Source organism: Zea mays, chromosome 8, assembly GCF_902167145.1.
Source record: "Zea mays cultivar B73 chromosome 8, Zm-B73-REFERENCE-NAM-5.0, whole genome shotgun sequence".
NCBI classification, from domain to species: Eukaryota; Viridiplantae; Streptophyta; class Magnoliopsida; order Poales; family Poaceae; genus Zea; species Zea mays.
In genome coordinates this window covers 123448682-123460546 of record NC_050103.1, presented here as the reverse complement: position 1 = coordinate 123460546, position 11865 = coordinate 123448682, and positions in this window count along the sequence as shown.

Below are 11865 nucleotides of genomic sequence, written 5' to 3'. Positions count from 1 at the left end.
CTAACAAATCTGGCAAGGTAGTTGCCAAATATGTTGGGGCAAGCACAAGGGTCAAAGCCTTGTGTTTGGGTACCCAAAGTTCTTGTGTCTAATGTCAAAGGACCCAAAACCATTTGGGTACCTAAAATCAAGAACTAAACTTGTTTTGTAGGTTTATGCATCCGGGGGCTCAAGCTGGATCATCGACAGCGGGTGCACAAACCATATGACAGGGGAGAAGAAGATGTTCTCCTCCTATGAGAAAAACCAAGATTCCCAACGAGCTATCACATTCGGGGATGGAAATCAAGGTTTGGTCAAAGGTTTAGGTAAAATTGCTATATCACCTGACCATTCCATTTCCAATGTTTTTCTTGTAGATTCTTTAGATTACAATTTGCTTTCCGTATCTCAATTATGCAAAATGGGCTACAACTGTCTTTTCACAGATGTAGGTGTTACTGTCTTTAGAAGAAGTGATGATTCAATAGCATTTAAGGGAGTGTTAGAGGGTCAGCTATACTTAGTAGATTTTGATAGAGCTGAACTCAACACTTGCTTAATTGCTAAGACTAACATGGGCTGGCTCTGGCATCGCCGACTAGCACATGTTGGGATGAAGAATCTTCATAAGCTTCTAAAGGGAGAGCACATTTTAGGACTAACGAATGTTCATTTTGAGAAAGACAGGATTTGTAGCGCATGTCAGGCAGGGAAGCAAGTTGGTGTTCATCATCCACACAAGAACATCATGACGACTGACAGGCCACTGGAGCTCCTACACATGGACCTATTCGGCCCGATAGCTTACATAAGCATCGGCGGGAGTAAGTACTGTCTAGTTATTGTGGATGATTATTCTCGCTTCACTTGGGTGTTCTTTTTGCAGAAAAAATCTCATACCCAAGAGACCTTAAAGGGATTCTTGAGACGGGCTCAAAATGAGTTTGGCTTAAGGATCAAGAAAATTAGAAGCGACAACGGGACGGAGTTCAAGAACTCTCAAATTGAAGGCTTCCTTGAGGAGGAGGGCATCAAGCATGAGTTCTCTTCTCCCTACACGCCACAACAAAATGGTGTAGTGGAGAGGAAGCATCGAACTCTATTGGACATGGCAAGAACCATGCATGATGAGTACAAGACTTCGGATCGGTTTTGGGCCGAGGCGGTCAACACCGCCTGCTACGCCATCAACCGGTTGTATTTACACCGAATCCTCAAGAAGACATCATACGAACTCCTAACCGGTAAAAAGCCCAATATTTCATATTTTAGAGTCTTTGGTAGCAAATGCTTTATTCTTGTTAAAAGAGGTAGAAAATCTAAATTTGCTCCTAAGACTGTAGAAGGCTTTTTACTAGGATATGACTCAAACACAAGGGCATATAGAGTCTTTAACAAGTCCTCAGGACTAGTTGAAGTTTCTTGTGACGTTGTGTTTGATGAGACTAACGGCTCTCAAGTAGAGCAAGTTGATCTTGATGAGATAGGTGATGAAGAGGCTCCGTGCGTCGCGCTAAGAAACATGTCCATTGGGGATGTGTGTCCTAAGGAATCCGAAGAGCCTCCAAATGCACAAGATCAACCATCCTCCTCCTCGCAAGCATCTCCACCAACTCAAAATGAGGATGAGGCTCAAGTTGATGAAGGAGAAGATCAAAGAGATGAGCCACCTCAAGATGACGGCAATGATCAAGGGGGAGATGCAAATGATCAAGACAAGGAGGATGAAGAACCAAGACCGCCACACCAAAGAGTCCACCAAGCAATCCAACGAGATCACCCCGTCGACACCATCCTCGGCGACATTCATAAGGGGGTAACCACTAGATCTCGTGTTGCACATTTTTGTGAGCATTACTCTTTTGTTTCCTCTATCGAGCCACACAGGGTAGAGGAGGCACTTCAAGATTCGGATTGGGTGGTGGCGATGCAAGAGGAGCTCAACAACTTTACTAGGAATGAGGTATGGCATTTAGTTCCACGTCCTAATCAAAATGTTGTAGGAACCAAGTGGGTTTTCCGCAATAAGCAAGACGAGCATGGTGTGGTGACAAGGAACAAAGCCCGACTTGTGGCCAAGGGATATTCACAAGTCGAAGGTTTGGATTTCGGTGAAACCTATGCACCCGTAGCTAGGCTTGAGACAATTCGTATATTACTTGCCTATGCTACTTACCATGGCTTTAAGCTCTACCAAATGGACGTGAAAAGTGCCTTCCTCAATGGACCAATCAAGGAAGAGGTCTATGTTGAGCAACCTCCCGGCTTTGAAGACAGTGAGTATCCTAACCATGTGTATAAACTCTCTAAGGCGCTTTATGGGCTCAAGCAAGCCCCAAGAGCATGGTATGAATGCCTAAGAGATTTTCTTATCACTAATGGCTTCAAAGTCGGAAAGGCCGATCCTACTCTATTCACTAAAACTCTTAACAATGATTTGTTTGTATGCCAAATTTATGTTGATGATATTATATTTGGGTCTACTAACGAATCTACATGTGTGGAATTTAGTAGGATCATGACACAAAAATTCGACATGTCAATGATGGGGGAGTTGAAGTACTTCTTGTGATTTAAAGTGAAGCAACTCCAAGAGGGCACCTTCATTAGCCAAACGAAGTATATTCAAGACATTCTAAACAAGTTTGGGATGAAGGATGCCAAGCCCATCAAGACACCCATGGGAACCAATGGGCATCTCGACCTCGACACGGAAGGTAAATCCGTAGATCAAAAGGTATACCGGTCGATGATAGGCTCTTTACTCTATTTATGTGCATCTCGACCGGATATTATGCTTTCTGTATGCATGTGTGCAAGATTCCAAGCCGACCCTAAGGAAGCTCACCTTACGTCCGTAAAACGAATCTTGAGATATTTAGTTTATACTCCTAAGTTTGGGCTTTGGTACCCTCGGGGATCCACATTTGATTTAATTGGTTATTCGGATGCCGATTGGGCAGGGTGTAAAATTAATAGAAAGAGCACATCAGGGACTTGCCAGTTCTTGGGAAGATCTCTGGTGTCTTGGGCTTCAAAGAAGCAAAATTCTGTCGCTCTTTCTACCGCCGAAGCCGAGTACATTGCCACAGGTCATTGTTGCGCGCAATTGCTTTGGATGAGGCAAACCCTTAGGGACTATGGTTACAAATTAACCAAAGTTCCTCTTCTATGTGATAATGAGAGTGCAATCCGCATGGCGGATAATCCCGTTGAGCATAGCCGCACTAAACACATAGCCATTCGGTATCATTTTCTAAGGGATCACCAACAAAAGGGAGATATCGAGATTGCATATATTAACACTAAAGATTAATTAGCCGATATCTTTACCAAGCCACTAGATGAACAAACTTTTAACAAACTTAGGCATGAGCTAAATATTCTCGATTCTAGGAATTTCTTTTGATATCTCGCATACATAGCACATTAATATACCTTTGATCATGTCTCTTTTATATGCTATGACTAATGTGTTTTCAAGTGAATTTCAAACCAAGTCGTAGGTGTATTGAAAGGGAATTGGAGTCTTCGGCGAAGACAAAGGCTTCCACTCCACTCCATAACTCATCCTTCGCCGTCGCTCCGAGCAACTCTTCGTCTTTGGTATAATCTTCACTCACATATTATTTACCAAAGGGGGAGAAAGTAGTTTACAAGGGCTCTAATGATTTCATTTTTGGTGATTTATGCCAAAGGGGGAGAAAGCATGAGCCCAAAGCAAAAGAACCACACCTCCATCAATTTCAAAAATTTTAGTCTTTCAATTTGGTTTTAAAGAAGTACTTTCAAATTGGTATCTTATTTGTGATATAATCTCAAATTGGTATACCCTCTTCAAAATTAACATCAAAACCCTCTTGAACACTAAGAGGAGGATTTCATTAAGGGGGAGTTTTGTTTAGTCAAAGGAAAAGCATTTGAAACAAGGGGAGAAAATTTCAAATCTAGTAAATGCTTCTCAAATCTCTTATTCATTTACCTTTTGACTATTTGCAAAAGAACTTTGAAAAGGATTTACAAAAAGAATTTGCAAAGACAAAACATGTGGTGCAAGCGTGGTCCAAAATGTTAAAAAGAAAGAAAAACAATCCATGCATATCTTATGAATTTCTATTGGCTCAATTCTAAGTAACCTTTGCACTTACAATTATGCAAACTAGTTCAATTATGCGCTTCTACATTTGCTTTGGTTTGTGTTGGCATCAATCACCAAAAAGGGGGAGATTGAAAGGGAATTAGGCTTACACCTATTTCCTAATTGATTTTGGTGGTTGAATTGCCCAACACAAATAATTGGACTAACTAGTTTGCTCTAGTATATAAGTTCTACAGGTGCCAAAGGTTCACAAAAAGCCAATAAAAAGACCAAGAAAATGGTTCAACAAAGAGAGCAAGGGATAACCGAAGTGTGCCCTGGTCTGGCGCACCGGACTGTCCGGTGTGCCACCGAACAGTGTCCGGTGCACCAGGGAACTCAACGCCCAACTCTTCACCTTCGGGAATTTTCAGAGGAGCTCCGCTATAATTCACCGGACTGTCCGTGCACCACCGGACAGTGTCCGGTGCCCCAAGGGAGAGCAACTCTGAACTCGCCAGCTTCGGAAATCCGCTCCGCTATAATTCACCGGACTGTCTGGTGAGTCACCGGACAGTGTCCTGTGCACACCGGACTGTCCGGTGTGACAGCGGAGCAACGGCTACTTCACGCGCAACGGTCGACTGCAACACATTAAATGCGCGCCTGCGCGCGCAGAGGAGCAGAGCACGCGCGGGTGGCACACCGGACAGCCTACAGGGCCTGTCCGGTGCACCATCGGACAGCCAGGCGGGCCCACACGTCAGAGCTCCAACGGTCGGAACCCAACGGCCAGGTGACGTGGCTGTCGCACCGGACACTGTCCGGTGGCACACCGGACTGTCCGGTGCGCCATGCGACAGCAGCCTTCACCAAACGGCTAGTTTGGTGGTTGGGGCTATAAATACCCCAACCACCCCCACATTCAAGTCATCCAAGTTTTCCACCTTCCAACTACTTACAAGAGCTCTAGCATTCAATTCTAGACACACCAAATAGATCAAATCCTCTTCCAATTCCACACAAGGCTTTAGTGATTAGTGAGAGAGATTTGTTGTGTTCTTTTGAGCTCTTGCGCTTGGATTGCTTCCTTCTTTCATTCTTTCTTGCGAACAACTCAATTGTAACCAAGGCAAGAGACACCAATTGTGTGGTGGTCCTTGCGGGGAAGTTTTGTTCCCGTTTGATTGAGAAGAGAAGCTCACTCGGTCCGAGGGACCGTTTGAGAGAGGGAAAGGGTTGAAAGAGACCCGGTCTTTGTGACCACCTCAACGGGGAGTAGGTTTGCAAGAACAGAACCTCGGTAAAACAAATCCGTGTGTCACACTCTTTATTTGCTTACGATTTGTTTTGCACCCTCTCTCTCGGACTCGTTTATATTTCTAACGCTAACTCGGCTTGTAGTTGTGCTTAAGTTGTTAAATTTCAGATTCGACCTATTCACCCCCCCTCTAGGCGACTTTCAAAATGCTATCTCAATTGGTATCTATATTTTAAGGAGGAGTTTTTCAAAATTAGTATCTAAAATATTTGATCCTCTTTCAAATGGTAAAAACCCTCTTGAACACTAAGAGGAGAATTTCATTAAGGGAGAGTTTTGTTTAGTCAAAGGAAAAGCATTTGAAACAGGGGGAGAAAATTTCAAATCTTGAAAATGCTTCTCGAAATCTTATTCATATACCTTTGACTATTTGCAAAAAGACTTTGAAAAGGATTTCCAAAAACATTTGCAAAAACAAAACAAGTGGTGCAAGCGTGGTCCAAAATGTTAAAAGGAAGAAAGCAATCCATGCATATCTTATAGAAGTTTAAATTGGTTTAATTCCAAGCAACCTTTGCACTTACCTTATGCAAACTAGTTCAATTCTACACTTGTATATTTGCTTTGGGTTGTGTTGGCATCAATCACCAAAAAGGGGGAGATTGAAAGGGAAATAGGGTCAAACCTTTTCCTAATTGATTTTAGTGGTTGAATTGCCCAACACAAATAATTGGACTAACTAGTTTGCTCTAGATTATAAGTTCTACAGGTGCCAAAGGTTTAACACAAACCAATAAAAAGTCCAATATAGGGTTCAAAAAGAAGGGAGCAAAACCAACCGAAGGTTGCCCTGGTCTGGCACACCGGACTGTCCGGTGTGCCACCGGACAGTGTCCAGTGCACCAGGGAGATCAACTTTGAACTGCTCAGCTTCGGGATTTTTGAGAGCCACTCCGCTATAATTCACCGGACTGTCCGGTGTAGCACCGGACTGTCCGGTGTGCCATGTGGAGCAACGGCTACTGCGCCAATGGTCGTCTGCAAAAGTGAACAGTGAACAGTGCGCGGACAGCGCGCACAGAGTTAGAGCAGCGCCAGAAGGCGCACCGGACAGTGAACAGTGCCTGTCTGGTGCACCACCGAACTGTCCGGTGGTCCCACCTGTCAGAGCTCCAACGATCGAACCCTAATGGTTGGGTGACGTGGCTAGCGCACCGGACAGTGTCCGGTGGCGCACAGGACTGTCTGGTGCGCCCATCGACAGACAACCTCCCCAACGACCATTTTGGTGGTTGGGGCTATAAATACCCCCAAACCACCACACTTCAAGGCATCCAAGTTTTCAGCCATTGCATTCAATACAAGAGACCCGGTCTTTTGAGTTCATTTGAGACATTTGTGTTCATTTGAGTTCTTGTCGCTTGGATCGCTTTTCTTCTTCTTCTTTCATTCTTGTTCTCAATCAACTTGTAATCAAGCAAGAGACATCAAGTTGTGGTGGTCCTTGTAAGGGGTCTAAGTGACCCGTTGATTAAGGAGAAAAGCTCACTCGGTCTAAGTGACCGTTTGAGAGAGGGAAAGGGTTGAAAGAGACCCGGTCTTTGTGACCACCTCAACGGGGAGTAGGTTTGCAAGAACCGAACCTCGGTAAACAAATCACCATGTCATCCGCTTTTATTTGCTTGTGATTTGTTTTCGCCCTCTCTAACGGACTCAGTTTTATTCCTAACGCTAACCCGACTTGTAGATTGTGCTTAAAGTTTATAAATTTCAGATTTGCCTATTCACCCCCCTCTAGGCGGCTTTCATCTGCCAACACTGCACTATTGTAGTTGGTCTTGACGGGTATGAAGTGGGCTGACTTGGTTAAGCGGTCCACCACTACCCAAATGGAATCGTAGCCGGCACGAGTGCGAGGCAATCCGACTATGAAGTCCATTCCGATTTCATCCCATTTCCACTGAGGAATTCGCAACGGTTGCAACAATCCAACTGGTCTCTGATGCTCTGCCTTGATCCTTTGACAACTGTCACATATAGCCACATGCTCTGCGATCTCCCTTTTCATTCCGTACCACCAGAATTTCTTCTTCAGATCCTGATACATCTTCTCACTTCCAGGGTGTATAGAATAAGCTGACTCATGAGCTTCCTTGAGGATCAACTCCCGAATGGACTGGATATTGGGAACACACAAGCGTTCCTTGAACCATATCCCACCTTCTGCATCTTCTCGAAAATCTTTGCCTCTGTCCTCTAGAATCAGCTGCCGGATTTCACTGATCTTCTCACCATTCTTCTGTGCTTCTTTGATTTCCCGCTCTAGGGTAGGCTCTAACTCAACTGTCACTCCTCGCATATTGTTCAGAAATTCGAGGCTCAACCTGTCGAACTCTTTGGCCAGCTCATAAGGCATCTGATAAGCGACCATCAGGTTGACTTGACTTTTCCTGCTCAAAGCATTTGCCACTATGTTCACTTTGCCTGGATGGTAATGAATCTCCAATTCATAGTCTTTGATCAACTCTAACCATTTTCGTTGCCTCATATTCAGCTCCGACTGAGTGAATATGTACTTCAGACTCTTGTGATCTGTGTAGACATCACATTTCTGTCCATACAGATAGTGTCTCCATGTCTTCAGTGCATGAACCACTGCTGCCAACTCTAGCTCATGGATTGGATAATTCTTCTCATGAACCTTCAGCTGTTGTGACTAGTAAGCCACAACTCTTCCCTCTTGCATCAACACACACCCCAAACCAATGTAACAAGCATCGCAATACAATGAGAAGGGCTTGTGCACATCAGGTAAGACTAAGACAGGCGCTGTAGTCAACTTCTCTTTCAGTGCTTCGAAGGCTTCTTGGCATTTCTGGGTCCACTTGAACTCAATCTTGTTGCCTAGCAAAGCTATCATCGGTTTCGCAATCTTCGAAAACCCTTCAATGAATCGCCGATAATATTCGGCCATTCCAATAAAGCTCTTGATTCCTCGAGCATCTGTTGGCGCTTTCCAATTCAGAATGTCTGCCACTTTCTTCGGATCCACAGCTAATCTGTCTTTGTTAATTATGTGACCCAAGAACAAGACTTCATCAATCCAGAACTCGCACTTGCTCAACTTTGCATACAGCTGGTGCTCTCGCAATCTCTGCAATACCATCCTCAAATGATCCACATGCTCTTCTTTGCTTTGAGAGTATATAAGAATATCATCAATAAATACCATCACAAACTTGTCGAGATAATCCATGAATACACTGTTCATCAGATTCATAAAGAAGGCTGGTGCATTTGTTAGGCCAAAATACATAACAATGAACTCATACAACCCATACTTGGTAATGAATGTCGTCTTCGGAATGTCTGAAGGTCGAATCCTGAGCTGATGATAACCTGATCTCAGATCTATCTTTGAGAACACGCTGGCTCCTCTCAACTGGTTGAACAGATATTCTATTCTAGGCAAGGGGTACTTGTTCTTGATTGTGACCTTATTCAGAGCTTGATAATCGATGCACATCCTTCTGGTGCCATCCTTCTTGTCCACGAATAGGACAGGGGCGGCCCAAGGCGAGGTGCTTGGCCTTATATAACCTTTCTCTGACAGCTCATCGATCTGCTTTTTAAGCTCAACCAACTCTGGTCCAGACACTCTGTAGGCTCTTTAACAAATGGGGGCGGTGCCAGGAATAAGCTCTATAGCAAACTCAACTTTCCGCTCAGGTGGCATACCTGGTAAGTCTTCCGGAAACACATCTAGGAATTCTGACACAACCTTGATAATCTTGAGTGAATCTGGCTCCTTGGTATCGATAGTCATCTGATGACAACTTTCCTTCCTTGGTTCAGGTGAGATTAACTCGGCTACCACTTCTTCTCCTAGTGGGGACACCAACTTAATTGTCCTTTTGTCACAACTGATAATTGCTTGGTACTTATCTAGCCAATTCATCCCTAGGATGACATCTATTCCCTGAGTACCCATTACTATGAGATTGGCGGGAAACGCGATCCCCCTTATTTCCACACTTACATTCAAGCAAATGCTATCGGCTCGAATTCTACCACCGACTGAGTCAATTTGGATGGGGGTTGACATGGTAGTTATTGGAAGATTATGTGCTTCTACCCAAGATGCATTTATAAAAGAATGTGTTGCTCCAGTATCAAATAACACTTCTGCAATATATGAGTCGACTGGAAACATACCTACTGTCATGTCGGGGGTTTCCTGAACTGCTTCAGCCTCCAAGTGATTCAGTCTCCCATGGTTGTAGCGTGGCTGAGAGCGGTTGCCTGCTCCAGGCTGAGACACATTCTGCTTTGCTGGGGCATCGGGGCCTGACTGCAGCTGGGCTGCCTTCTTCGGACATTGCATAACCCAATGGCCTTGCTCTCCACAGTGGAAACATGCTCTGCTTCCACCTTGAATTGGGGCTGTTTCACTGCTCTGGTTGGTTGCTGGGGCGGGAAGACGAGGTGCCTGCTGATTCTGCCTCTGAAACTGACCTTCTCCTGACTGTTGTTCTGACGATTCTGCTGCTAGTGCTGAGGGTACTGCCTTTGAAACTGTTGCTGTTGAGGTGGGCGCTGGTTCTATCTGAACTGCTGAGGTGGGTTGCCTAAGAAACGTGGGCGATTGCTGCTTCCAGGCTGAGGTCCACCAATCTTGCGCTTGCGATCCTCCATCTCTTTGCGCTTCTTCTCTGTCATTATTGCTCTATCAATCAGGTGCTGAAATGTGGGGAAGGTATGATTCATCAGTTGATACTACAGAGGATCAACTAAGCCTCTCAAGAAGCGATACTGCCTCTTGGCATCTGTGTTGACATCCTCAGGAGCATAGCGGGACAGCTGCAGAAACTAGTCTCGGTACTCACTGACAGACATAGGCCCTTTCTTGAGCGCCAGGAACTCCTCCTTCTTCACTATCATTAGACCTGCTGGGACATGCTACTGACGGAAGCTATCTCTGAATTCTTCCCAGGTGATGGCGTTGGGGTTGGCATGGGTGGCGAGATAAGACTCCCACCAAGACTGGGCTGCTCCTCTCAACTGACGGGGACCATACAGAACCTTCTCCCTGTCGTCGCACTGAGCGGTGTGCAACTCTCGCTCTATAGTGTGCAGCCAATCTTCAGCATCCATGGGATTAGAAGAGTGAGCAAACACCGGGGGATGACCTCTCATGAATTCAGCACGCTTGTCTCTGGGCATCTAAGGCATCTGAGGCTGAGGTGGTGGCTGCTGGTGCTGGTGCTGCTGAATGGCGGCCAGAGTCTAACCGATGGCTTGAACTGCCTGAGTCTGCATTAGGAACATCTGCTCGATGGTCATCGGGGGTGGGGGTGGCAGCTGCTGATGGGGTGCCTCTTCCTGCGGGGCTGCCTGCTCCTGCTGAGCACGCCTTCCTCCTCTGCGCCTGTTGTCTGACATCTGTAGAATGCAATCACACATCAGAACTGAGCTTGCAAACCTTGCAGTATAAGAAAAGAGTATAGAATTCTTCCACAATACTGAACGAATGAACGTCTTCACTGACTTCCAACATAGGCAAACACAGCTTCTCAGATAAAGAGGAAAGTAGAACAAAAGGGCTTCCCAACTAGGTAACTAATTTTATTAACATTTCATAGGTAAACCAAAGTGCAGGGGATACCCACACCCTGGCGACAGTCATTACAAAGATCCAAATCCAACATAGTTCATCATGACAAACATAAAGGCACAGGATAAGCAAACTACCATGTCTAACTAAGACTAACTAAGAGTAAGACTAATGCTAAGACTATAGCTTCCATATATATATATGCATTAATTACAAGATCTGACGCTGATGATCTATGGTTCTAAATTTATCTTGGTCCTGCAGTCAGGGTTACCATAAGCATGGTGTCCACACCGAGGTGAGCGGTACGGGTGCTGAGTCCCGACGGGAGCGGGGGAGCCATCCTCCAGGTGACGATGCTCCACGCGCTCAGCCCGCTGCTGAGCGATCTCAGCACGAGCCCTACTCAGCTCATCTAATGCATGGTCCAGCTCCGTGTTTAGCACAGCAGCTAGGTTGACTGTGCTGCTCAACCTAGGATTGTCCTCACCGACAGGTGAGACAACCATGCCTCCTGTGCTGCCAGATGGATGGCGGGGGTAATACTTGAGAGCACCTAGAGGGGGTGAATAGGTGATCCTATAAAACTTAAACTTAAACCACAAAAACTTGGTTAAGTGTTAACACAATAATCGCCAAGTGGCTAGAGAGGAGTCTCAGCAAAGACACAATAACCACAAAGATATCAATCACAGAGATGGCACAGAGGTTATCCCGTGGTTCGGCCAAGACCAACGCTTGCCTACTCCACGTTGTGGCGTCTCAATGGACGAGGGTTGCAACCAACCCCTCTCAAGCGGTCCAAAGACCCACTTGAATACCACGGTGTTTTGCTTGCTTTACTTTATCCCGTTTGCGAGGAATCTCCACACTTTGGAGCCTCTCGCCCTTACACTTGAAGTTCACAAAGAAGCACGGAGTAAGGAAGGG